The sequence below is a fragment of the Chiloscyllium plagiosum genome, chromosome 37 (assembly GCF_004010195.1).
Source record: "Chiloscyllium plagiosum isolate BGI_BamShark_2017 chromosome 37, ASM401019v2, whole genome shotgun sequence".
NCBI classification, from domain to species: Eukaryota; Metazoa; Chordata; class Chondrichthyes; order Orectolobiformes; family Hemiscylliidae; genus Chiloscyllium; species Chiloscyllium plagiosum.
In genome coordinates this window covers 1,606,365-1,630,404 of record NC_057746.1, presented here as the reverse complement: position 1 = coordinate 1,630,404, position 24,040 = coordinate 1,606,365, and the positions used below count along the sequence as shown (strand labels likewise).

At 40.9% G+C, this 24,040-nt stretch overlaps 1 protein-coding gene across 1 annotated transcript in view; it reads left to right on the top strand.

The window, feature by feature from the left end:
- The window catches only part of LOC122541193 (zinc finger protein 184-like), a 143,634-nt gene extending 132,881 nt beyond the window's left edge, over nt 1-10,753 (top strand). The window contains exons 6-9 of the mRNA XM_043677820.1: nt 5,429-6,281; nt 8,272-8,519; nt 8,817-9,032; nt 9,918-10,753. The gene's annotated coding sequence lies outside the window, so the exon portion shown is untranslated. The remainder of the gene's footprint in view (nt 1-5,428; nt 6,282-8,271; nt 8,520-8,816; nt 9,033-9,917) is intronic.
- The last annotated feature ends 13,287 nt before the right edge of the window (nt 10,754-24,040 follow it).

Here is a 24,040-nt window from a genome sequence, read left to right as displayed (position 1 = left end):
ATCTCCTATGGCTCCACACAAAGGCCGCCTTGCTGACCTTTGAGGGGTCTATTGTCAATCAGTACAATCCTTTAAAGCTCCTATGCACCTCCAATTTTCCTGAGCTTCTCTGCTCCTTAAAATATAGTTCTTTAAATTTTTATGCCAAAGTCTCAATTATTATGAACAGTCTTGCAAAACATTTTAAAGACAATTCTAAAGAAGAGCTATATTGGTCTTGAAATGTCAACTCATTGCTAATTTCTCTGTCACTTTCTGTTCATATTTTTTTAAAATTTAATTATGAAATCCTCCCAGCCTCCTATGATGGCAAAGGCAGCAATGTGCCCTTCTTAACTGTACATTGCAGTTTTGAGCTCTGGATTGTGATGCCAGAGGCTCTCAGTTCCTCTCCATCACATGGCTAACTAGAAATGTCTCCTGCTCTTGCCACCTGCCATGGGTGGCAAGGATTTATAAGGTTGATACTCAACTTGCTTGCCTTGAAATTTCTTTAGCTTCTGGGAGTGGACATATGACATACATTTCCTGAGGGGGGGGGGTGATTATTGCCCTATCAGAGGGGCAGTGTTGAGGGAGTGTTCCTTGCAGGTGGGGGATTTATAAAGAAGAATAGGAGCATACCTATGTCTCAAATATGCCTCACTATTCAGTGTATCTGTGATGGAATTGCATATTCCTGCCCTTACCCCACATACCTTCAAATTTTTGGTGAACTAAAACAACAGATTTAATATCAGTATCTGATACTGACCTTTGTTCACTGAGTTCTAAACAAAATTCTCCCACTCTATGTATTGAAGTATATTACATTTTATTTGTAATTTCACTCCTGAATGGTCTAGTTCTAATTTTTAAATGATGATCCTAGTTATAGAGCCATACAATATGGAAACAGACCCTTCAGTGCAACCAGTCCATGCCAACTATAATCCCAAATTAAACTAGTCCCATCTGCCTCCGCTTTACCCATGTTAGCACATTGAATATAGAACAGTATAGCACAGGACAGGCCCTTCAGCCCTCAATGTTGTGGCGACCTTTTATCCCACTCTAAGATCAGACTAACCTACATACTCTTCATTGTACTGTCTTCCATGTGCCTATCCAAGAATTGCTTAAATGTGCTTAATGTATCTAACTCTACTACAATGGCTGACAGGGCATTCCACCACACACCATTCTCTGTGTAAAGAACCAACCTCTGACATCTCCCCTGAACCTTCCTCAGTCACCTTAAAATTACCTCATGACAGGCATTTCCGCCCTGGGAAAAAGTCTCTGGCTATTCACTCTACGCCCGTCATCATCTTGTACACCTCTATGAAGTCACCTCTCATCTTTCCTCGCTCCAATGAGAAAAGCCCTAGCTCCTTCAACTTTTCATAAGACATACCCTCCAGTCCAGGCAGAATCCTGGTAAATCTCCTCTGCACCCTCTAAAGCATCCACATCCTTCCTATAATGAGGCAACCAGAATTGAACATAATATTCCAAGTGTGGTGTAACCAGGGCTCTATAGACTGCAGCATAACCTCAAACTCAATTCCCCCTGCAAATGAAAACCAACACACCATACGCCTACTTAACAACCCTATCAACTAGGTGGCAACTTTGGGGGAATCTATGGACATGGACCCCAAGAGCCCGTCGTTCCTCCATACTGCCAAGAATCCTGCCTTAAACCCTATATCCTGCATTCAAATTTGACCTTCCAAAGTGAATCACTTCATATTTTTCCAAGTTGATCGCCATCTGCCACTTATCAGCCCAGTTCTGCATCCTGTCAATGTTTCGTTGCAACCTACAACAGTCCTCCACACTATCTACCACTCCACCAACCTTGGTGTCATTGGCAAACTTACTAACCCACCCTTTGTCTTCCTCATCCAAGTCATTTATAACAATCACAAAGAGCAGAGGTCCCAGAACTGATCCCTGCAGATCACTTCTGGGTCACCAAGCTCCTGATTGAATATATTCCATCTACCACCACCCTCTGTCTTCTGTGGGGCAGCTGATTTTGTCCAGACAGATTTCCCTGTATCCCATGTGTCCTTACTTTCTGAATGAGCCTACCGTGGGGAACCTTATCAAATGCCTTGCTAAAATCCATGTAAACCACATCCACTGCTGTACCTTCATCCAAGTGTTTTGTCACATCCTCAAAGAATTCAACAAGATTTGTGAGGCATGATAAGGTTTGTGAGGCATATCCTTCCAAACATTTCTTCTACACGTGCAGTACTTATCCAAATGTCTTTTAAACCTTGTAACTGTACCTGCATCCACTACTTCCTCTGGAAGTTCCTTCCATATGCTAACCACTGTCTGTGTAGAAAAGTTACCTGTCATGACTTTGTTTAAATCTTTCTCCTCTCACCCTAAGAATATGTTCCCTAGTCTTGAAATCCCCCACCCTGTGGAAACGACTTCTGCCATTCACCCTATCTGTACCCCTCGTGAATTTGTAAACCTGTATAAGATCATCGCTCAACCTCCTAAATGCCAGTGAAAAACATTCCAGTATATCCAGCCTCCTTATAACTCCAACCCTCCATTCCCGGCAACATCCTGGTAAATCTTTTCTGACCCCTCTCCAGCTTAATAATATCTTTCCTATAACAGGACTAAAATTGTGTTGCTGGAAAAGCGCAGCAGGTCAGGCAGCATCCAAGGAACAGGAGAATCGACGTTTCGGGCATAAGCCCTTCTTCAGACTTATTCCCTGATTCTCCTGTTCCTTGGATGCTGCCTGACCTGCTGCACTTTTCCAGCAACACATTTACAGCTCTGATCTCCAGCATCTGCAGTCCTCACTTTCTCCTATAACAGGACTACCAGAACTGGACACAGTACTCCAGAAGAAGCCTTATCAACGTCCTGTACAACTCAACATGATTTCCTAGCTCCTATACTCAAAGATCTGAGCTAAACCACCTTGTCTACATGTGATGCAAATTTCAAAGAATTATGAACTTGAACTCCTCTGTTTTACAACATCACGCAAGGCCTACTTTTAACTGTATAAGCCCTGCCATTGTTTTACCAAAATGCAATACCTCACATTTATCCAAATTAAACTCTATCTGGATGTAAGTTTGCTCATTTTCAGATGTTTCATCACCATACAGTGAGTCTCCAGTGAAGCACTGGTGTAAGTGACCCACTTTCTGTTTCCTTGGGTTGGTGATGTCATATCTTGTGGTGATGTCATTTGCTGTGGTAATGTCATTTTCTGTTCTTTTTGTCAGAGAGTGATAAGTGAGGTCCAAGTCAATGTGTTTGTTGATAGAGTTCCGGTTGGAATGCCATGCTTCTAGAAATTCACGTGCATGTCTCTGTCCAGAAACGCATCCAGAAACCACTCTCCCCTACATCAAAGACATCTCGGAAATGACTGCCAGAATACTCAGACCTCTTGGCATCATGGTAGCACACTAAAACAGCAGCTAGTTAACTTGAAAGACCCAATACAGACAACAATAAAAACTAATGTAATTTACAAAATACCTTGCAAGAACTGTAATAAACACTACATTGGGCAAACAGGCAGAAAACTAGCCACCAGGATACATGAACATCAACTAGTCACAAAAAGACATGACCCACTCTCACTAATATCCTTACATACAGATGAAGATTTCATTTCAACTGGGGCAACACATCCATCCTAGGACAAGCCAAACAGAGACCCGCACGGGAATTCCTAGAAGCATGGCATCCCAACCGGAAATCTACCAACAAACACATCGACTTGGACCCCATTTACCACCCTCTGAGAAAAAGGACCGGAAATGACATCACCACAGGAAATGACATCACCAACCCAAGGAAACCTAAACACATAAATAGAAAGTGGGTCACTAACACCAGTGCTTCACTGGAGGCTCATTGATGATGTTACCTAGTATGGTTACAAAACATCTGAAAACAAACCTCACTCAGCGAGCAAACTTACATCCAGAACCTCAACCTGAGCTACAAATCTTCTCAAAACTCGCTAAACTCCATCTGCCGCTCTCCAGTGCATTGAGCCAATTGATCATGAACTCTTTCTAATCTTAGATAACCTTCTTCATTGTCCACTATATCACCAATTTGGTGTAATCCATAAACTTACTAACCATGTCTTCTGTATTCTCAACTATACCATTTATGTAAATGACAAACAAAAGTAGGCACAGCACCAATCTCTGTGGAACTCTGCTGGTAACAGGTCTCCAGTCCGAAAAATAACCGCCCACTCTCTGTCTTCTGCCATTAAGCCAATTTTGTATCCAATTAGCAAGCTCACCCTGAATATCATATGATCTAACTTTATGATTTAGTCTACCATGTGAAACCTTATCAAAGACTTTACTAAAGTCCCAGTGAACAATGTCCACCTCTCCAAATTCTTATAACTCCTACTTTTCAGAATCACCTCCAGGACCTGAGCCACCACCGAAGTTAGACTCACAGGTCTACAGTTCCCAGGCTTCTCCTGACATATGTTCTTGAACAAAGGCACAACATTAGCCACTCTCCAGTCATCTGGGCACGTCACCCATAGTTACAAATTATACATATGTTTCTGCAGTTTCATTTTTTCCATACTTTATAATTCCAGTTTATCTCCAGTTATCCTACACCTTCCCTCTAAAATATTGAAAACTAGCTGTCTTTGGAATTCTTGATTAAATGCTGCTGAGAAGTTCTCAGAGAGTCGTCGGAAAACTGAAATCAGTGTGCATTGGGAAAAGGCTCTCTGCTGGTCAGACTATACTTGGCACAAGGAAGATGGTTCTGGTTGCAAGTCTAATATCTTCAATGGCTTCATCAATTAGATTACTGCCCAAAGGATTCCTGATGAAGGGCTTATGCCCGAAACGTCGATTCTGTTGATTGTCAGATGCTGCCTGACTTGCTGTGCTTTTCCAGCACCACACTTTTGACTCATGCCCAAATGCAGCAAGTCCTGGACAAAATTCAGATTTGGTTGACCAATGGCAAGTTCACACCGCACAAGTGCCAGGCCATGTCTTTTAACAGAAGGCTGGCTTAGCCAATGACACCCTCATCCCATGGATGAATATTTTTTTAAAAAGTCTCCAACAAAGGAGAATCTAACCATTGCCCCTTTGGAATTCAATGATGTTGCTATCACTGAATCCCTCACTATTAATATACAAGGGGTTACCATTGACCTTAAATTGAATTGGACTAGCAATACAAATACTATTGGTTAAATGTGTAGGTCAGAGACGGGGATTCCTGCAGTAATTAATTCACTTCTGGACTTCCCAGAGTCTGTCCATTACAAGGCACAAATCAGGAATGTTAGGAGTTATTGTGGAATGGTCTCTCACTTAGAAGTCAGCCCCTTCAGCAAGAGAGGAGAGGGAGTTAGAGGAAATACTATAATGTTTCTTTCCCTGTTTTACAGAAGGAGTGCAGCGTACTATACCAGTGAACACAGAGAGGATAGACATCGTCGATCCTGACCATCACCCAAGGAACAAGTGTACAACTGTGGGAACACATCCAGTCCTTTCACAGCATTGCTCAATACAGAGAAGATTGAGCAGTAAAACCATCATCTGGAAATTGGTCAGGTCAGGGGAGCTTTGACATATCATCAGGTCTGAAACTGGTCAGTGGTGTGGAGCCTGCCATCAGAACCAACCTTTCTGAAGGTTTGGCTGTGGGTGATCGGTCAGGGTGAAGCTGGGAAGAAGTATGAATGGCCCCAAGTGTAGTGCAAGCTTCAATTGTTTTCATCGAGCCTCATGAGCCACTGACTTATTCCGAAGGGGGGAGGCTGTACAAGTGTGAGAAAGCCTCCACAGGATCATTAGATCTCCCAACATGCAAGGTGTACCTTTTGTTGATAGTTAAAACAAGGACAGCTACATGGAAGAGAAGCCTTGTCTCTGTGATGTTTGTGAGATGGCTTTCACTCAATCCTCTGATCTTGTGAGGCACCTGAGAATTCACGCAGAGGAAAAACCTTTCAGGTGTGGTGTGTGTGCCCGAGCCTTTGCACTATCGTCAACCTTTGTGAAACATCGTGCACCCTGTGGAAAAGCCATTTCTGTGTGAGGTTTATATCAGGAATTTTACACACTTGTCACTATGAATTACTGGCAGATTGCCACAGCGGGGGTGGGGGAAACCATTCATAGTCTTGGTCTCAGTAAGCTACTGAGCATAACAATGCATTCAAACAGAGAAGAAACTGTTCCCCTGTGGCTTCTTCAGTTCAATGGAACTGCTCATGTTTCAAAGCAGGCACACCGGTAAGAATCTGTTCATGTGCAAAGTGTGCAACAAATCATTCTGATGCTCTTTGCATACACCAAGGCATTCTGACAGGTAGAATCTATTCAGCCATGGGGCAAATAACAAATCTTTTTGATGTTGTGGAAGCTGCATGAACATCAAGATGTTCACAACTATTCATGAATGAAATGTGCAAAAATCATTCTTACTTTCATCCAACCTCCTTCAATGTTAACACATTCACACGAGAGAAACTATTCACCTGCGAGATCTATAACAAATAGTTTTTGCAATTCTTATATCTCCATACATACCAAAGTATTTAGAAACCATTCAAATGCAATGTATAGAATAAATCAATCTTGAAAGCATGAAAGCATTGAAGCCTCACAAATGTCAAGGCACTCACACAGGAAAGAAATTCCATCGATGTGAGTTCTGTAATAAAATCTTCACACATGGTTATCTGACCTCCTGTGACATTAGTGAACGCACATGGGAGATAAAACCTTCCACTGCGATGTATGCCAGGATTATTTCACCTCCTGCATCTCCTCTCTCACCAGACACCAACGTTTTCACACAGACATGGAGCCAGGTTACATGCTTCAGTTGCACTATGATTTGTCTGTGTTGTTTACCCTTCAGTGCTCACATAGGAGAACTGTTGTTACAAAACACTATCTGTCTCAAACTCCTCCCTCCAACAGTCCAAATGTTTCAATTAGGTCAATTTAATATTTGATAAGATCAACAAACATCACCAAATGAAGACATCAATATGCACAGTATTCCTTGATCTGAATAGAGGTGAAATACTTCGATGATTTATACTGAATAATTTATTTCCTTTGTATTGTTTTTGCTCCAAACCCATAGGAGTTTTATTGTGACCAGCTTTGGAGGCCTCAGCTGGAATACCATTAGGGCCGCAGGCTTTTTTGTTTCTCATCTGTTTAATTGCTTGCTGTAGCTCTTCTCACCCATGGATTCTACCATAGGACACTGAGGACAGACTGGAGGTTGTCAGCTGTCCCTGTGGATTTGTAGTAGAGGTATTGTTCAAAATCAAAAACAGAAGTTGCTGGAAAAGCTCAGCAGGTCTGGAGCATCTGTGAACAGAAATCAAAGTTAATGTTTCAGGTCCAGTGACCCTTCCTCAGAACTGATGAGAGCTAGGAAAATGTCGATTTATGTGCAGTAGGTAGGGTGGGGGTGATGAGGGTAAGGAATAAACAATAGGTAGGGATAGAACCCAGAGAGAGAAGAACAGTTGGAATGACAAAGGAGTCATTAAAGATCTGGCTGGGAGTGTGAATAGCTGTTAATGGAGACTGTTAGTGGCTAACAATAGGTAGTGTGTAATGGCAAACTCTGGTAAGAAGGTCTGGTAAGTGTGGTTGGGGCCAGGACATAGGGGCGTTCAGGCCCTAAAATTATTGAACTCAATATTGAGCCTGGAGGGCTGTAGGGTCCCCAAGCAGAAAATGAGCAAGCCTGAGTCAGAGATGTTGGCCAGGGATCAGGATGGTGTGTTAAAGTGGCAGACAACTGGAAGGTCAGTTCTTTTTTACAGGCAGAACGTAGGTCTTCTGCGAAGCAGTCACTCAGTCTAAGTTTTGTTTCCCCACTGTGGAGGAGACCACATTGTGAGCAGTGAATGCAGTAGACCAGATTGTGAGAAGTGCAGGTAAAGTGCTACTTCACCCAGAAGATATGTTTTGGCCCTTGGATACTGGGAGGGAGGAGATAAATGGATTTTCGGCGATTGCAGGGCTGTGGGGGCTTTTTGGGGGTGAAAAAAGAGTGGACCAACATATTTTAAGCAACAAGGTGATTAAAGATTCTACACTATTTTTCATGTATTTCATTTTAAATTTCTCTTTCTTTTACATAATTTAATGTCATGATGCAGTGATTCTCACTGAAATTAACTTTATTTCAAACATGTTGGCATTTAATAAGGCTCAGTATAAGCAACTGTGAAGTACTTATATTTTCTTGTAGATGTCAGTGCAGCATATTGTGGGGAAGAGGAAAGTCAGAATTTTTCAGATGAAGAGATGAACATTCTTCTCGCCGAAGTGGAAGCAAGACGCAATTGCATCCTTGGCGGTGGAAAGAGGAAACCACCTAGGAAAGTACAGTCCATTGCCTGGAAGGAAGTAGCGACTGTGGTTAGTGCGAATAGCACTGTCCGATGGACAGAGGACCAATGCAGGAAGAAACTTCACGATTTGATGCGCGCTGCCAGGGTAGGTACATGTGTGTAAGTTGATGCATGACAGTTGAAATCCCCACTGAAAAGTCATATGAGAGGTTTTTGTTTACTAATTTAAGATGTTTCATAAGATGCAGTTGGCTTGAAGGTGTCTCTGTCTTGGTCATAAATATTATCTCTAATCGAAGACCCCCTGGAGGCAGGCAGCAGGCCATTTATCCACTGCCCACTCCAAATGAAGGCATTAAAAAAACTGTAAATAGCAGTTATAAAATGTGTCACATGGTAAAGTCAAGACCATGATGCTTTAAAATGTAATTTCTCCCTTTAGGTAAAGCTCACCCATAATACCCGGGAACGCTCGTTGAGTGGATGGGAAGCGCCATACATCAAGGAGCTGACAGAACAGGAGGAATTTACTCGGCAGCTACTCGGCCTCTCCGACGCCATGAATACCAGTGGTGCAGCAGATATGGGGATGAATGACGGTGCTGTCATCAATTCAGTGCTTAAATCATCAAGAGAAAATTACGTTATGAAACAAAAAGTAATTATATTATTTGTTTGTTTTTGGGATGAGTGTGTTGCTGGCTGAGCCTGAATTTATTGCCCATTGCCAGTTCCCCTGGAGAAGATAGTGAGTTGCTTTCTTGAACTACTGCAGTCCTTGGGGTGTAGGTATATCCATAATGCTGTTAGGATTGGAGTTCCAGAACTTTGACCAAGCAACAGTACAGGAATGGCAGTATATGGGTGCTGTGTGGCCCTGTGTATAGTGACGTACTCATGTATCTGTTGCCAACCCATCTAGATTGGTAAAGGCCATGGGTTTCAAGGGTACTATTGAAAGAGCCTATTTGAGTTTCTGCAGTGTATCTCATAGATGGTACACACTGTTGCAACTGTCTATTGGTTATAAAAGAAATGTTGATGGTAGTGAATGTATCACTAATCAAGCAAGCTGCTTCATCCTAAATAATGTCAAGCATCTTGAGTCATGGTAGAGCTGCACTCCTCCAGACAAGTAGAGAATATTCCACCACACTTACAACTTGTGTTCATGAATATTAGGAAAGCTTTGTAGAATTGTGGGATGAGTTTCTTGACGCTGAACTTCCATCCACTGACCTGCTGTTGTAGTCATAGTATTTATATGGCTAGTCCAACTCAGTTTCTGGGTCAATGGCAAGTCCACAGGATGTTGACAGTGGGGGATCCAATGATGGTAATGCCAGTGAATATCAAGGGGTAGTGGGTGGATTGTCTCTTGTTGGAGATAGTCATTACCTGATACTTGTTTAGCGCAAATGTTACTTGCCATTCATCAGTCCAGTCCTGGATGTTGTCTTGCTACGTTTGGAGATAGACTGCTTATTATCTGAGAAATTGCAAATGGTGCTGACAATGTGCAATTTTTTGTGAATATCTCCAGTTGCAACCTTATGATGGACAGAGGGTCACTGATAAAGCAGCTGAAGATGGTTGGGCTTCGGACACTAACCTGAGGAGCTCCTGATCTCCAACACCCTTCCTTTGTGCCAGGTATGACTCCAACCAGTGGAGAGCTCTTCTCCAGAATCCCATTGTCTTGGGTTTTCTCAGATTCCTTGATGTCACAGGAGGTCAAATCCTGCCTAAATGTTAAGGGCAGTCACTCTTATCTCACCCCTGGAATTTGGCACATTTGTCCATGTTTGGACCAAGGTGTAATGAGTCTAGAAGCCAAGTGTAAATGAGCACTGAGCAGATTATTACTGAGCAGGTGGTGTTCATAGCACTTTCGGTCACTTTACTGATGTCTGAGAATTCATTGATGAGGTGGTAATTGGCCTGGTTGGATTTTCCTGCATTTTTGTGAAAAGCACATACCTGGACAATTTTCCACATTGCTGGATAGATGGCAGGGTCTTGGTATATGTTGTAAAAATTATGATTTTTTTTTCTAACAGATGTCCATGGACATATCAGAGCACGTTGGCGGTGAATTGGCAGCTGCATCTGAGATTCCTGAGAGGGGGCATGAGGAAGGGATGGAGGTGAATACTTCACACCAATGTGGCATTGTAGTTGCAGAGGACGGAGAGGAGTGTCAGGACCGTGAGATGTCTGATGTGGACAGCAGTGTTGGTGACACTTCCATGGTAAAGTTAAAAGTTATGGTTCTTGAGGATGGGGAGGCCCATGAAGCAATGGCTGCTATAGCAGAAAGAGGAAGCTCAGGACCTTCTGAAGGTGAGGAACCTGTGGCTTCGGGAGCTGGGGTGCTGTGAATGCATGAACAACATCAGGCTCGTGCTGCTGTAAAAGAAAATGAAGATGATCTAATGCTCCCAGAAAGCTTGTATCAAGAGCAGGTTAAAAGTACTAAGAGTCATCAGGCCACAACTAACCTGCTTCAGCAAACGTTGACTGAATTTAAGACGGATGTCAGCCAACATATGTAAACAAACTGTGAGATTCTGCAGCAGCAGAATGATAAAATCTCATCAGCAGAATGAGATTTTAAGACAGCACCTGCAAAGGAACAATGAGATATTTCAGCAGCAGAATGAGATACTTTGTCAGCTTCTGCAACGTAGCAATGAGACTTGAATGAAATGAGGAAAATTCTGGCTCAAATTGTCATGGCTGCATCTTCTGGCAAGCAGGAACCCACTATAGGGACATCTGCTGCAGGACATGGCCCAGGCACAAGAGAGGTCACATCACAGGGACATGCGAGACGGAAAAGAAATTAGTGTCCCTCCCTTCAACACTGACGATTCTACCCAATTATAACCCCTCACCCCTTTCATCATGAGGGTTTTAGAGTCATAGAGATATACAGCATGGAAACAGATCCTTCGGTCCAGCTCGTCCATGCCGACCAGATATCTAGTCCCATTTGCCAACACTGGGCCCATATCCCTCTAAACCCTTCCTATTCGTAAAGCCATCCAGATACCTCTTAAATGCTATAATTGTACCAGCCTCCACCACTTCCTCTGGCAGCTCATTCCATACACGCACCACCGTGTTGTCTTTACTTTATGTTATACTCCTTATATATTGTTAGAATGACCATTATATTTGACCACATACTATGCTCTGTTACATTGGACTTGATATTTATTGCCTAGTTTGAAGCCAGTGGGACAATATACAGTGGGCCTCAGTGTCTTGGTTGTATAATTCTTTTGTATACAATAAAGTTTTGTTTTTTAATAAATGAAATCTTATGGCATAGTTCTGTTGAATATTGCTGTGAAAAGACACACTCTTATCGAAGCTATCTGTCTTGCACTCATCAGGACAATTCACAACAAATACCAATCTAAAGACAGTGTGATGTTTGATGCATTGACTGTCTGTCCCAAAGACTGGCTGATGACATCAAACAGCACATTCGTTTGCAGTAGGCAAGGTATTGCCTGTTCTCAACTAGCCTGTGCCTGCAAAACTCAAACCATAATGTTCGAACTTTTACATGATTCTGTGATTGGACAGCATTTGCTAAATAGGTTTGAATGTGTTAAGAATTAAGCTGGTAACCAATTTAAGGTTGTCAGTCAGGCTTGTAATATAGCACACTTGTGCACACTACAAGGTACATGTTTTATTACACAGAGCCCTGTTCTTTGCAGAGAGAAAAAAAGGATGTACATACACTATGCTTATTTCAAACTCAACAAAATAAATGGCAGGCATTCTCTGGTTCATTTCTCAGGGCAACACCTTGACTGATCAGAGGCTACTAGCATGATTTAGAATTTAAACAAAGCCTGGCAGTTTATTATCAGTCATTTATAATTGATGCATTCTCCATTGCATTGACTCTATCAATCGTAATCCAATTGCCAACTAGTCAGCATTCTCTATACGGTATAAGATGTCGTCTTTTTACATAAGTATTTTTATAAATTGTCCTAATTAATGCTGGTTGAAAAACTTCAACAAAATGTAGTTTTTATGAGCAATGCTCAGATTCTGTATTACCAAATGATCCTTTGTATAGTTTTATTAGTTACAATAACATTGGGATTTATATTAAACGGCAATGGTCCCGAACCAGACTGAAATAGCATTCATAGGCACAAAAACCAGCTGCCCTCTGGTATAGCCAACTCGTGCTCACTAAACGCACGTTACAGAAGAACGACCTGCACTGGATATTAGAACAGTTGACCAAACGTTGATCAAAGATGTAGGTTTTAAGGAGTATCTACAAAGAGGAAAAACCAGACAAAGACATTTTGGAAAGGAATTCCAAACTTTTGGGTGTTGACAGTTGAAGACGCAACTTCAATGGAGCAATTTTAAATTGGGGATGCTCAGAATCCAACATTAGAGAAGTGTAAATATGTCTGAGGTTTGTAAGGCCTGAAGGAGATTAAAGGGAAGGAGAGATGGGGTATGGAGGGTCTTAAAAAAATAATGAGAAGTTTAAAATCCAGAGATATAAATCTTTTATACAGAGGGTGTTTCATGTATGGAATGGATTTTCTGAGAAAGTGATGGATGCAGGTACAATTACAACATTCAAAAGACGTTTGGATTGATACATGAACAGGAAAGGTTTGGAGGGATATGGGTGAGGAGCAGGTGAGTGGGACAGTTTAATTTGGGATTATGTTCAGCATGGACTGGTTGGACTGAAGGGTCTGTTTCTGTGCTGTATGACTGACTTTATGGTGTCAGTATTTAATACCATCTCAATCAGAAAATTATTCACATTGGTTGCCTCAGTGAGAAGACTAAACTGATATCATATATACATTAATACCTCCAGTTTTTAGGTAACTGCTGTGTTTTAACCATTCTACAACAGATTTGTCCAAAGCAATTGTCTCAGTAAATCATGAAGCTTCGTAGATTGCGGTCTAATTATTTTAATGTTCAAGTATCTCCATCACAATCCTATAATTGTTCCAGGGTGATATAACTATAAATTAGCTAATTAGATTACTTACAGTGTGGAAACAGGCCCTTCAGCCCATCAAGTCCACACCGCCCCGCCGAAGCGCAACCCACCCATACCCCTACATTTACCCTTTACCTAACACTATGGGCAATTCACCTGACCTGCACATCTTTGGACTGTGAGAGGAAACCAGAGCACCCAGAGAAAACCCACGCAGACACGGGGAGAATGTGCAAACTCCACACAGTCAGTCGCCTGAGGCGGGAATTGAACCCGGGTCTCTGGCGCTGTGAGGCAGCTGTGCTAACCACTGTGCCGCCCACACATAATGCACAAATAGAGGTTAATGAATATGAATTTCTAGCCATTACAAGCATTTCAAAGTTCAGAACTATATATTCAGATTGTAAGAGGTAGCGTTGTTAATACGGATGGAATAAATAAGAAAGCCAGAAATGACGATGAATCAAAAGACATAGAATCCATTTGGATGGAGGTAAGTAATAAGGATAAGAATATACTGGAAGAATATCTATAAGCTGCTACAGTAGCTATACAATGGGATAGAGAATAAACTAGCAAATAACAAAGGTATCTAACAAAGGCAGTACATTAATTATTAGTGACTTTAATCTTCATGTAGATTAGGAAATTCAGATTGGCAGAGTTAACCACCTAGGAAGAATTCATAGTGTGTATTTGGGATAGTTGCTTACAAAGTGGATCTAACAAGTGTTCAAGCTGTTTTGGATCTGGTAATGTGTTATGAGACCGGTTTGGTAAATGACCTCAGAATAAAAGATTCCCTAGAAAACATTGACCAGAAAATTGAAGAATTTAGCATACTGTTTGAGAGTGTTCAAAGTTAAAAATCACACAACACCAGGTTATAGTCCAGGTTTAATTGGAAGCACACTAGATTTCGGAGTGACTCTCCTTCATCAGGTGATTGTGACCTGATGAAGGAGCGTCGCTCCAAAAGCTAGTGTGCTTCCAATTAAACCTGTTGGACTATAACCTGGTGTTGTGTGATTTTTAACTTTGTACACACCAGTCCAACACCGGCATCTCTGAAGTTTGAGAGTGAGTAACATGGGTCAGAAACAACTGTGCTAAACTTAAATAAAAGCTAAAAACAAAGGAATGAGGGCAGAGTTAGTTGGAGTAGACTGGGAAGGGAGTTTTCCTGAAGAAGGGCATGTGCCCGAAACGTCGAATCTTCTGTTCCCTAGATGCTGCCTGACCTGCTGTGCTGTTCCAGCAATAAAGTTTCAGCTGGGAAGGGAGTTTAGCAGCAAAGACAGTTGAGGAATAATGACTGATGTTTAAGAAAATAATTAATAGCTCCCGACAAAGAGGAAGAAGGAACCGAGGAAAGGGAGAAGCCAACTTTGGTTAACCTGGGAATTTAAAGATAGCATAAAATCTAAAGAAAAGCATACAGATATTAGTGGTAAGCCAGAGGATTGGGAAAGTTCTAAAAAAAAAGCAACAAAGATAACCAAGCCAAAAGGAAGAAAATAAATTTTGTGGGTATACTTACAAGTAACATCAAGAGGGACATTAAAAGCCTCTTTAAGTGTATAAGAAGAAATAGATAAAGTGAACATCGACACCTTAGAGAATGAAACTGTGGAAATAATAATAGGAATCAGGAATTGGCAGAGGAGCTGAATAAATACTTTCCATCAGTCTTCACAGTAGGAAACACCGAAAGCATTTTGTAAGTACTAAATAATCAAGGGGTGAAAGGTGGAGAGGAAATAAATGCACTAACTACCACTAGAGAAAAATATACTACCAAAACTAATGGAACTAAAGACCAATACGACCTCTGGACCTAATGGATGCATCGTAGAATATTGAAAGAAGTAGCTAATATAGGATGGATGAGCTGGTAATAGCTTTGAAAAATTCTTACATTCTGGAAAACAGCTGGAGGAATCGAGATCTGCAAATGTGACATCTTTATTCAGAAAAGCAATGAAACAAAATAAAACTTCTAATTCATTCATAGGATGGGGTAATTGCTGACTAGGTGAGTATTTATTAACCAGAGGGCAGTTAAGAGTCTAACAATCTGCTGTGGGTCTGGAGTCATATGTAGGCCAGTTTCCTTCCTAAGAGGACATCAGTGAACCAAATGGGTTTATCCAACAATAATTCATGATCATCATTATACTCTTAATTCCAGATTTTCATCTAGTTCAAATTCTACCATCTACTATGGCAAGATTCAAAGCCAGGTCCTCAGAATATTGTCTGTGTCCCTGGATTAGCAGTCTAGCGATAATGCCACAAGACCATCACCTGCCAGTTAGCTTAATATCTGTTATTGGGAAAATGATGAGAACTTAGATCTATATAGTATAACCAAGCAAAGTCAGCATTGTTTAATGAAGGAAAGATTGTACCTGACAAATTTATTATAATTCTTTGAGGAGGTAAAAGCAGGATAAGTAAAGGTGAAGCAATGAATATAATGTATTTGGATTTCCTGAAGACATTTAATAAGGTACTACGTGTTTGAGATAAGAGCCCATAGTGCTGGAGATGGTACATTAGTATAGACAGAGGATTGACTAACTAATATAAAAGAGATTTGAGATAAGGGAGCCATTTCAGGATGGCAACCTGTAACTAATGAAGTACTGCAGGGATTATGTCTGGTACCACAATTATTTACAATACTGGAGGTCACCAATTTACAAACATCTGACTTATGACTGCTCTTCTCACAAATGAAATCCAGTACAGGGGTGTAATTTTAAAGATCTGACAGACAAACATTTCCTGTAACTTATGCATCATACAAATGGGAAAAAGTGAGGACTGCAAATGCTGGAGATCAGAGTCAAAAAGGGTAGTGCTGGAAAAGCACAGCCAGTCAGGCAGCATCCGAGGAGCAGGAGAGTTGACATTTCGAGCCGAAACTCCTGATTCCTGATGAAGAGCTTTGGCTTGAAATGTCGACTCTCCTACTTCTCGGATGCTGCTTGACTTGCTGTGCTTTTCCAGCACCACACTTTTTGACTTACATACAAACTGACTTGTAAACAACTCAAGGACTGAACGCATTTGCAACCTAGAGACTACCTGCATATATTAATCAGTGGATGAGGCAAATGACTATACTATTGCCAGTTTTGCAGATAGCACAGGACAAGTTGAAAAACAAGTAATGATATTGACACAAAGAGTCTGCAAAGAGATATAGACAGATTAAGCAAATAAGCAAAACATTTGACAGGCTGTAATGTGGGAAAATATGAGGTTATACACTTTGGCAGAAGAATCAAGAAGCTGAATGTTATTTAAGTGGAGAAAGTCTGCAGAAAACTACAACACAGGATTTGTAAGTACTCATTCAAAAGTCACAAAAAGCAAGCATACAAGTTCAACACATAATAGGGAAGACAAATGTAATATTGACATTTATTTCAAAGGGAATGGAATATAAAATAGGAAAGTCTCGTTAAACTATATAAGGCACTGGTCAGACCACATATGAAATACTGTGAAATATTTTGGTGACCTTATTGACTGTAAGATAAAATGGCATTGAAAGCAAACCAGAGAAAGTTCACTTGATTTATCCCGAGTGCAGAGGGACTGTCTTATGCGAGATTGAAAAAGTTTTGCTTGTACTTATTGGAGATCCAAGATTCTCATGGGGCTTGACAGGATAGATTTGAAGAAGTTGCTTCCCCTTATGGGAGTGTCTAGGACCAGAGGGCATAATCTCAGAGTAAGGGTTTGTCCAGTTAGGGCAGATGTGAGGAATTTCTTCTGGCAGAAGGCAGCGAATGTGTGGAATTCTTTACCACAGAAAGCTGTAAAGTAAGAAAAGTCACAATAGTCCCAGAGAGCTGCTATCTTATTAGAAACAGCTAGTGGTGAATTTAAATTGAGGGTCATCATGCCTCAGTGGAGAGTTAAGATTCAGAAGGAAGAAATCATCAAAGTGACCTCAGCATGTGTGGGAATTGACCTGGGCTGTTGGCATCAATGCATTACAAACCAGCCAACTGAGCTAACTAACCCCCACAGACTACTTTAGAGGCTGGGCTGTTAAGTATTTTCAAGGCTGAGATGGATTACTAATCAGTATGTAAATCAAGGTTATGAGCAGAAAAATGGAATGAAGGATTATCAGGTCAGCCATAGAGGAGAAAGTGAGGACTGCGGATGCTGGAGATCAGAGTTGAAGAGTGCGGTGCTGGAAAAGCATAGCCAGTCAGGCAGCATCTGCGGAGTGGGAGAGTCGACGTTTCAAGCATAAGCTCTTCATCAGAAAAGGGTTATGAAGAAAATTCCTGATGAAGAGCTTATGCTCAAAATATCGACTCTCCTGCTTCTTGGATGCTGCCTAACCGGCTGTGCTTTTCCAGCACCATACTCTTCGACTTAGGTCAGCCATAGAGTTATAGAGATATACAGAATGGAAACACTCTTCAGTCCAACTCATTCAAATAACCTAAATTAATCTAATCCCATTTGCCAGTATACGGCTCATATCCCTCTTAATCCTTCCTATTCACGTACCCATCCAGATGTCTTCTAAATGTTGTAATTATACCCGCCTCTACCACTTAACTGTGGCAGCTCTTTCCACACATACACACCACCCTCTGTGCAAAAATGATGCCTAACCGGTCCCTTTTAACTCTTTCCCCTTTCACTTTTAACCTATGCAATCTAGTTTTGGACTCCCCCTAGTTTGGGAAGAAGACATATTCACCCTATGCATCTCCCTCATGATTTTATAAACCTCTATAAGGTGACCCTTCCGCCTCTGACACTCCAGTGAAAATAGTCCCAGCCTCAGCAACGTCCTTGTAAATCTTTTCTGAACCCTTTCATGTTTCATGACATCCCATAGCAGGGAAATCAGAATTGAATACAGTATTCTAAAAGTGGCTGAACCAATGTCCTGTACAGCCACAACATGACATCCCAAGCCCTAGTTAAACAATTTGGTTACATATAGCTTTACCTCAGCATTGTGCTTAATTAAATTGTTATCCAGCTTAGCTACCAGTAATGATCTTATTGAATGGTGGAGCTGACTGCTCCTCTGTCTTACGGACTGAGGCAAGGTGCTGGCATGGACAGAAGCTTGGCTGTCAGGCAGAAAGTGGAGAGTGGGGATAAAAGGGTTCTTCTCAGGATGGCAACCGGTGATAAGTGGTGTTCCATAAGGTTCAGTATTAGGACCACAACTTTTCACTTTATACATTAATTATCTAGATGAAGAAACTGAGGGCATTCTGGCTAGGTTTGCAGACAATACAAAGATCAGTAGAGGGATAGATAGATTGAGGAGGCAGGGAGATTGCAGAAGGATTTGGACAGGTTAGGAGAATGATCAAAGAAGTGGCAGGTGGAATATAATGTGGAAAAATGTGAGGTCATGTACTTTGGTAGGAAGAATAGAGGCATGGACTATTTTTGAAATGGGGAGAAAATTCAGAAGTCTGAAGTGCAAAGAGACTTGGGAATCCTAATCCAGGATTCTCAAGGTAAATTTGCAGGTTGAGTCGGTAGTTAGGAAGGCAAATGCAATGATGGCATTTATTTTGAGAGGACTTGGGAAAAAAAGGAGGGATCTACTTCTAGAGCTCCACAAGGCTGTGGTCAGACTAGATTTGGAGTATTGTTTGCAGTTTTGGCCTCACATCTCAGGAAGGATGTACTGACCCTGGAGCGTACTGAGGGAGGTTCACAAGAATGGTCGCAGAAATGAAAAGCTTAACATATGAGGAATGTTTGAGGACTTTGGGTTTATCTTTGATGGAGTTTAGAAAGATGAGGGAGGATCTAATTGAAACATACAGAATACTGAATGGCCTGGACAGAGTAGATGTTGGGAAGATGTTTTCATTGGTAGGAGATACTAGGACACGAGGACGTAGTCCGAGAGTAAAGGGAAGATGTTTTAGAACAGAGATAAGGAAAAACTTCTTCAACCAGAGAGTGGTGAATCTATGGAATTCATTGCCACTGCAGGCTGAGGAGGCCAGGTCATTGAATATATTTAAGACTGAGATAGATAGCCTCTTGAATATCAAGGAGATCAGGGTTACAGGGAAAAAGCAGGAGAATGGGGTTGAGAAACTTATCAGCCATGATTGAATGGTGGAGCAGACTTGATGGACTAAATGGCCTACTTTCTGTTTCTATGTTTTATGTCTTAGTTGGGATGTGTACAAGATGGATAGTTTCCATCTTTTTAGATTTGGTACTAACATACAAGGAGACTTACTCATGTTATTGCAGAGGGTTTAGATTAAAAGGGGGATTGGAAGCTGAGGGAGAGCTTAGACTCAAGGAAAATAAAACTAGTGAAAGGAAAAGGACCTGTAAACAAAATTGAAAGACAGATGATGCAATGGCATCATTGAAATCAAAAAGGCAAATAATGTGAGAAAGACTGAATTTAGGGCTTTCTGTCTGAATGCATGTAGTAGCATTTGAAAAGAGGTTGATGATTTGAATACATGAATTGAGGTAAATATATATGACTTAATTGCAATTACTGACATGGTTGCGGGTATGACTGAGATTGGGAACTAAATATCTGAGGATAATTTACATTTAGGAGGAATAGGCAAAATGGAAAAGAATGTGGGATACCATTCATAGTAATGGATGACATCAGTACATTAGTCAGAGGGTTTTAGGTCAAAGGATCAAGATGTAGAATCAGTTTGCATCGAGCTTAGATGCAACAAGGCCAAGAAAATATTGGTAGAAATTCTTACCCAATAGACTATAGTCTTAGGAACATAGGAAGGAAGAGTAGGTCATTCAACCAAACGAGCCGGCCTTACTTTTCAATACGATCATTGCTAGTTGGACACTTCATGCTTTTTACCTATCCTATCCCTTTAACTCTGCACACCATTGGTAGTCAATAATCTATCAATCTCTATCTTAAAAATAATCAAGGATTAAGCTTACTCGGCCCTCTGTGGTAGAGAATTCCAAGCACTCATCTTGGAAGTAAATGGCATCTTACTTTTAAATTCTGTCTTATGGTTCTAGACTTCCCTGGAATGGTAGGTCTAACATACAAGGAACAGCTAAGGATCCTAGGATTGTATTCATTGGAGTTTAGAAGGTTAAGGGGAGATCTAATAGAAACTTACTTTACAATGTGGAAACAGGCCCTTCGGCCCAACAAGTCCACACCGACCCGCCGAAGCGTAACCCACCCATACCCCTACATTTACCCCTTACCGAACACTACAGGCAATTTAGCGTGGCCAATTCACTGGACCATCTTCAGTGGGTCTCAGGTGAAGCACTGCTGATAATTCCTGCTTTCTATTTACATGTTTGGGTTTCTTTGGGTTGGTGATGTCATTTCCTGTGGTGACTTCATTCCCTGTGGTGAAGTCACTTCCTGTTCTTTTTCTCAGTGGGTGGCAGATGGGGTCTAACTCAATGTTTTTGTTGTTAGAGTTCCAGTTGGAAATCCATGCTTCTAGGAATTCTCGTGCAAGTCTTTGTTTGGCTTGTCTAGGATGGTTGTGTTGTCTGAGTCGAAGTAGTGTCCTTCCTCATCTGTATGTAAGGATAATGTTGGGGGGATCATGTCTTTTAGTGGCTAGTTGGTGTTCATGTATCCTGGTGACTAGTTTTCTGCCCGTTTGTTCAATGTAGTGTTTGTCATAGTCCTTGCACAGTATTTTGTAAATGACATTAGTTTTGTTTGTTGGCTGTATAGGCTCTTAAAACAGCAGCTAATGAACTTGAAAGACTAATGTCATTTACAAAATACCGTGCAAGGACTGTAACAAACACTACATTGGACAAACAGGCAGAAAACTAGCCACCAGGATATATGAACACCAACTAGCCACTAAAAGACATGATCCCCCCAACATTATCCTTACATACAGATGAGGAAGGACACTACTTCGACTCAGACAACACAACCATCCTAGACAAGCCAAACAAAGACTTGCACGAGAATTCCTAGAAGCATGGATTTCCAACTGGAACTCTAACAATGGCTGTCATAACTTGAAATTCTGAAGAATACATAGCCATTATGCCTAATCCCTCTTCATAGGACAGTCCTGCCATCCCAGGAATAAGTCTGACAAACCTTCATAACACTTCATCTATGGCAATAATATCTTTCCTGTGACTAGGGCACCAAAACTATACTTAGTGTTTCAGGTGCTGTCTAACCAAGTTCCTATACAATTGAAGTAAGACTTCACTACTTCTGTATGCTCTTACAATAAAGGCTTGCAATAGCTTGCTGAACCTGCATGTTAGCATTAAGTGATTTATCGACAAGGTCACTCAGGCCCCTTTGTACAAATAGATTTTCCAAACTCTTGTCATTTAAGAGTACTCTGCACATCTGTTTCTCCTACCAAAGTGGATTTACACACAGTTTTTCACATTCCATTTGCCGTGTTCTTGCCCATTCACTGAGACTGTCCAAATCATTCTGAAATTATCTTACATCTTCCTCACAATTTAGCTTTGTACCATCTGCAAATTTTGAAATGTTACATCTACTCCCCATCTCCAAATCATTGATTTGTATTGTGAGCAGCTCGGGCCATAGTAGTGCTACTTGTGGTACCTGATTAGTTACAGTCTGTTAGTAAAAGAATGATCCAATCAGTATATTGAGTCCTCACCCATCTGCTTCAAGTTTTCCAATCAGCCTCCTTTGGGGGACCTTCTGAAAATCAAAGTATTGATTGATAGATTGATCGATTTATTGTCATGTGTACCGAAGTACATTGAAAAGCTTTGTGCATAAAATACCCTTTAGCTCTCCTTTAACAATTTTTTCAGTAACATATTCAAAAAAACCTCAATAAGCTTGTCAAACATGATTTCCTACTCACAAATCCATTCTGACTCTGTCCAATCAGATGATTATCAATCTGGTGTGTATTTATGCCATCCTATACAGTGGATTCTAGCATTTTCCGTACTTAAATAAGGCAAATAGGTTTGTAGCTTACTGTGATTTCTATCACTTTCTTCTTAAATAGGGGGGTGACATTTGTTACCTTCCAATCTGCAGGAAGTGTGGACAATAATCACCAACGTAAAGTCACTTCCTTTAACACTTCGGCATGGAGGGCATGTAGTCCATCAGATCTTGGGGATTTAACTACTTTCAGTCCAATTAATTTCTCAAGTACAATCTTCCGTACTACTACATACATTCTTAACTCTTCATTCTCACGAGTCACTTGGATCTCAAATTCAGGGAGATATCTATATCTTCCTCATTGAAAACAAATACAAAGTAATCATTTAGCCTCTGTTCCTCATTTTTCTAATTCCCATTATAAATTCATCTGAATCTGCATGTAACATACCCACATTCGTTTTAGTCCTCCTTGCATACTTACAGAAACTTAAATAGTTTTTTTGGCAAATTGCATTCATATTCTATTCTCCCTTTCTTTACCAGTTTCTTGGTATTCCTTTGATGTATTCTATAAACCACCCAATCCTCAGGATTACTGATGTTTCTGGCAACTTATAGGTTTTTTTCTTTTAATCTTATACAATCCTAAACATTCTTTATTAGCCAAAACTGACGGACCACTTTCTTTGTTAGCCATGATTTGCTATTCTACTAATATTGCATTTGTTTTAAATCAGGAAATTAGAGATACATGTGATGTGGGTAATATATTATTAGTGTGGAACTTCAAATTCCATTTGGCTGAGTTAACCAAATCAGCACTAAGTTATGGAACTGAATTCCTGGAATGTGTACAAGATAGGTTTGTAGAACTCTATGTTGAGGAACGAACTAGGGATCTGGCTATTTTAACCACCCACTTGACCATTATGTTCCCTTCCAGACTTGCTGGCACCAATTCCCAAGTACTGACTTCATTATTGTCTATCTGGTTAAACATACTGCTTTCTCTGGTGTTGAAGAGTCTGTAGACTCCTTTGATCCAGAACCAACCTGTAATTAATTCCAGGCCTGGCCTCAAACAGGCTGCTTCCTACAGCCCAAAAGTTATCTTCAGCTCATTGTTCACAGCTTGAAATCATAATTGATAAAATAAAAATAATGTAAAATCAATAAGGGTTCTCACACGGATAAGGAAAGTGAAAAGACAATGTGAATACAAGCTACTAAGGAATATAAAGGTAGATTGCATTAGTATGTGAAAAGAAGAGAATTAACAAGGATGAATCCTGGTGAGTTTTGAGAAGGCTTCTGGCTCAGGTTGAGGTTCTGGATGTAGGTTTGCTTGATGAGCTGGAAGGTTCATTTACGGACGTTTTGTCACCTAACTAGGTAACATCTTCAGTGGGTCTCAGGCGAAGCACTGCTGATAATTCCTGCTTTCTATTTACATGTTTGGGTTTCTTTGGGTTGGTGATGTCATTTCTTGTGGTGACTTCATTCCCTGTGGTGAAGTCACTTCCTGTTCTTTTTCTCAGTGGGTGGCAGATGGGGTCTAACTCAATGTTTTTGTTGTTAGAGTTCCAGTTGGAAATCCATGCTTCTAGGAATTCTCGTGCAAGTCTTTGTTTGGCTTGTCTAGGATGGTTGTGTTGTCTGAGTCGAAGTAGTGTCCTTCCTCATCTGTATGTAAGGATAATGTTGGGGGGATCATGTCTTTTAGTGGCTAGTTGGTGTTCAT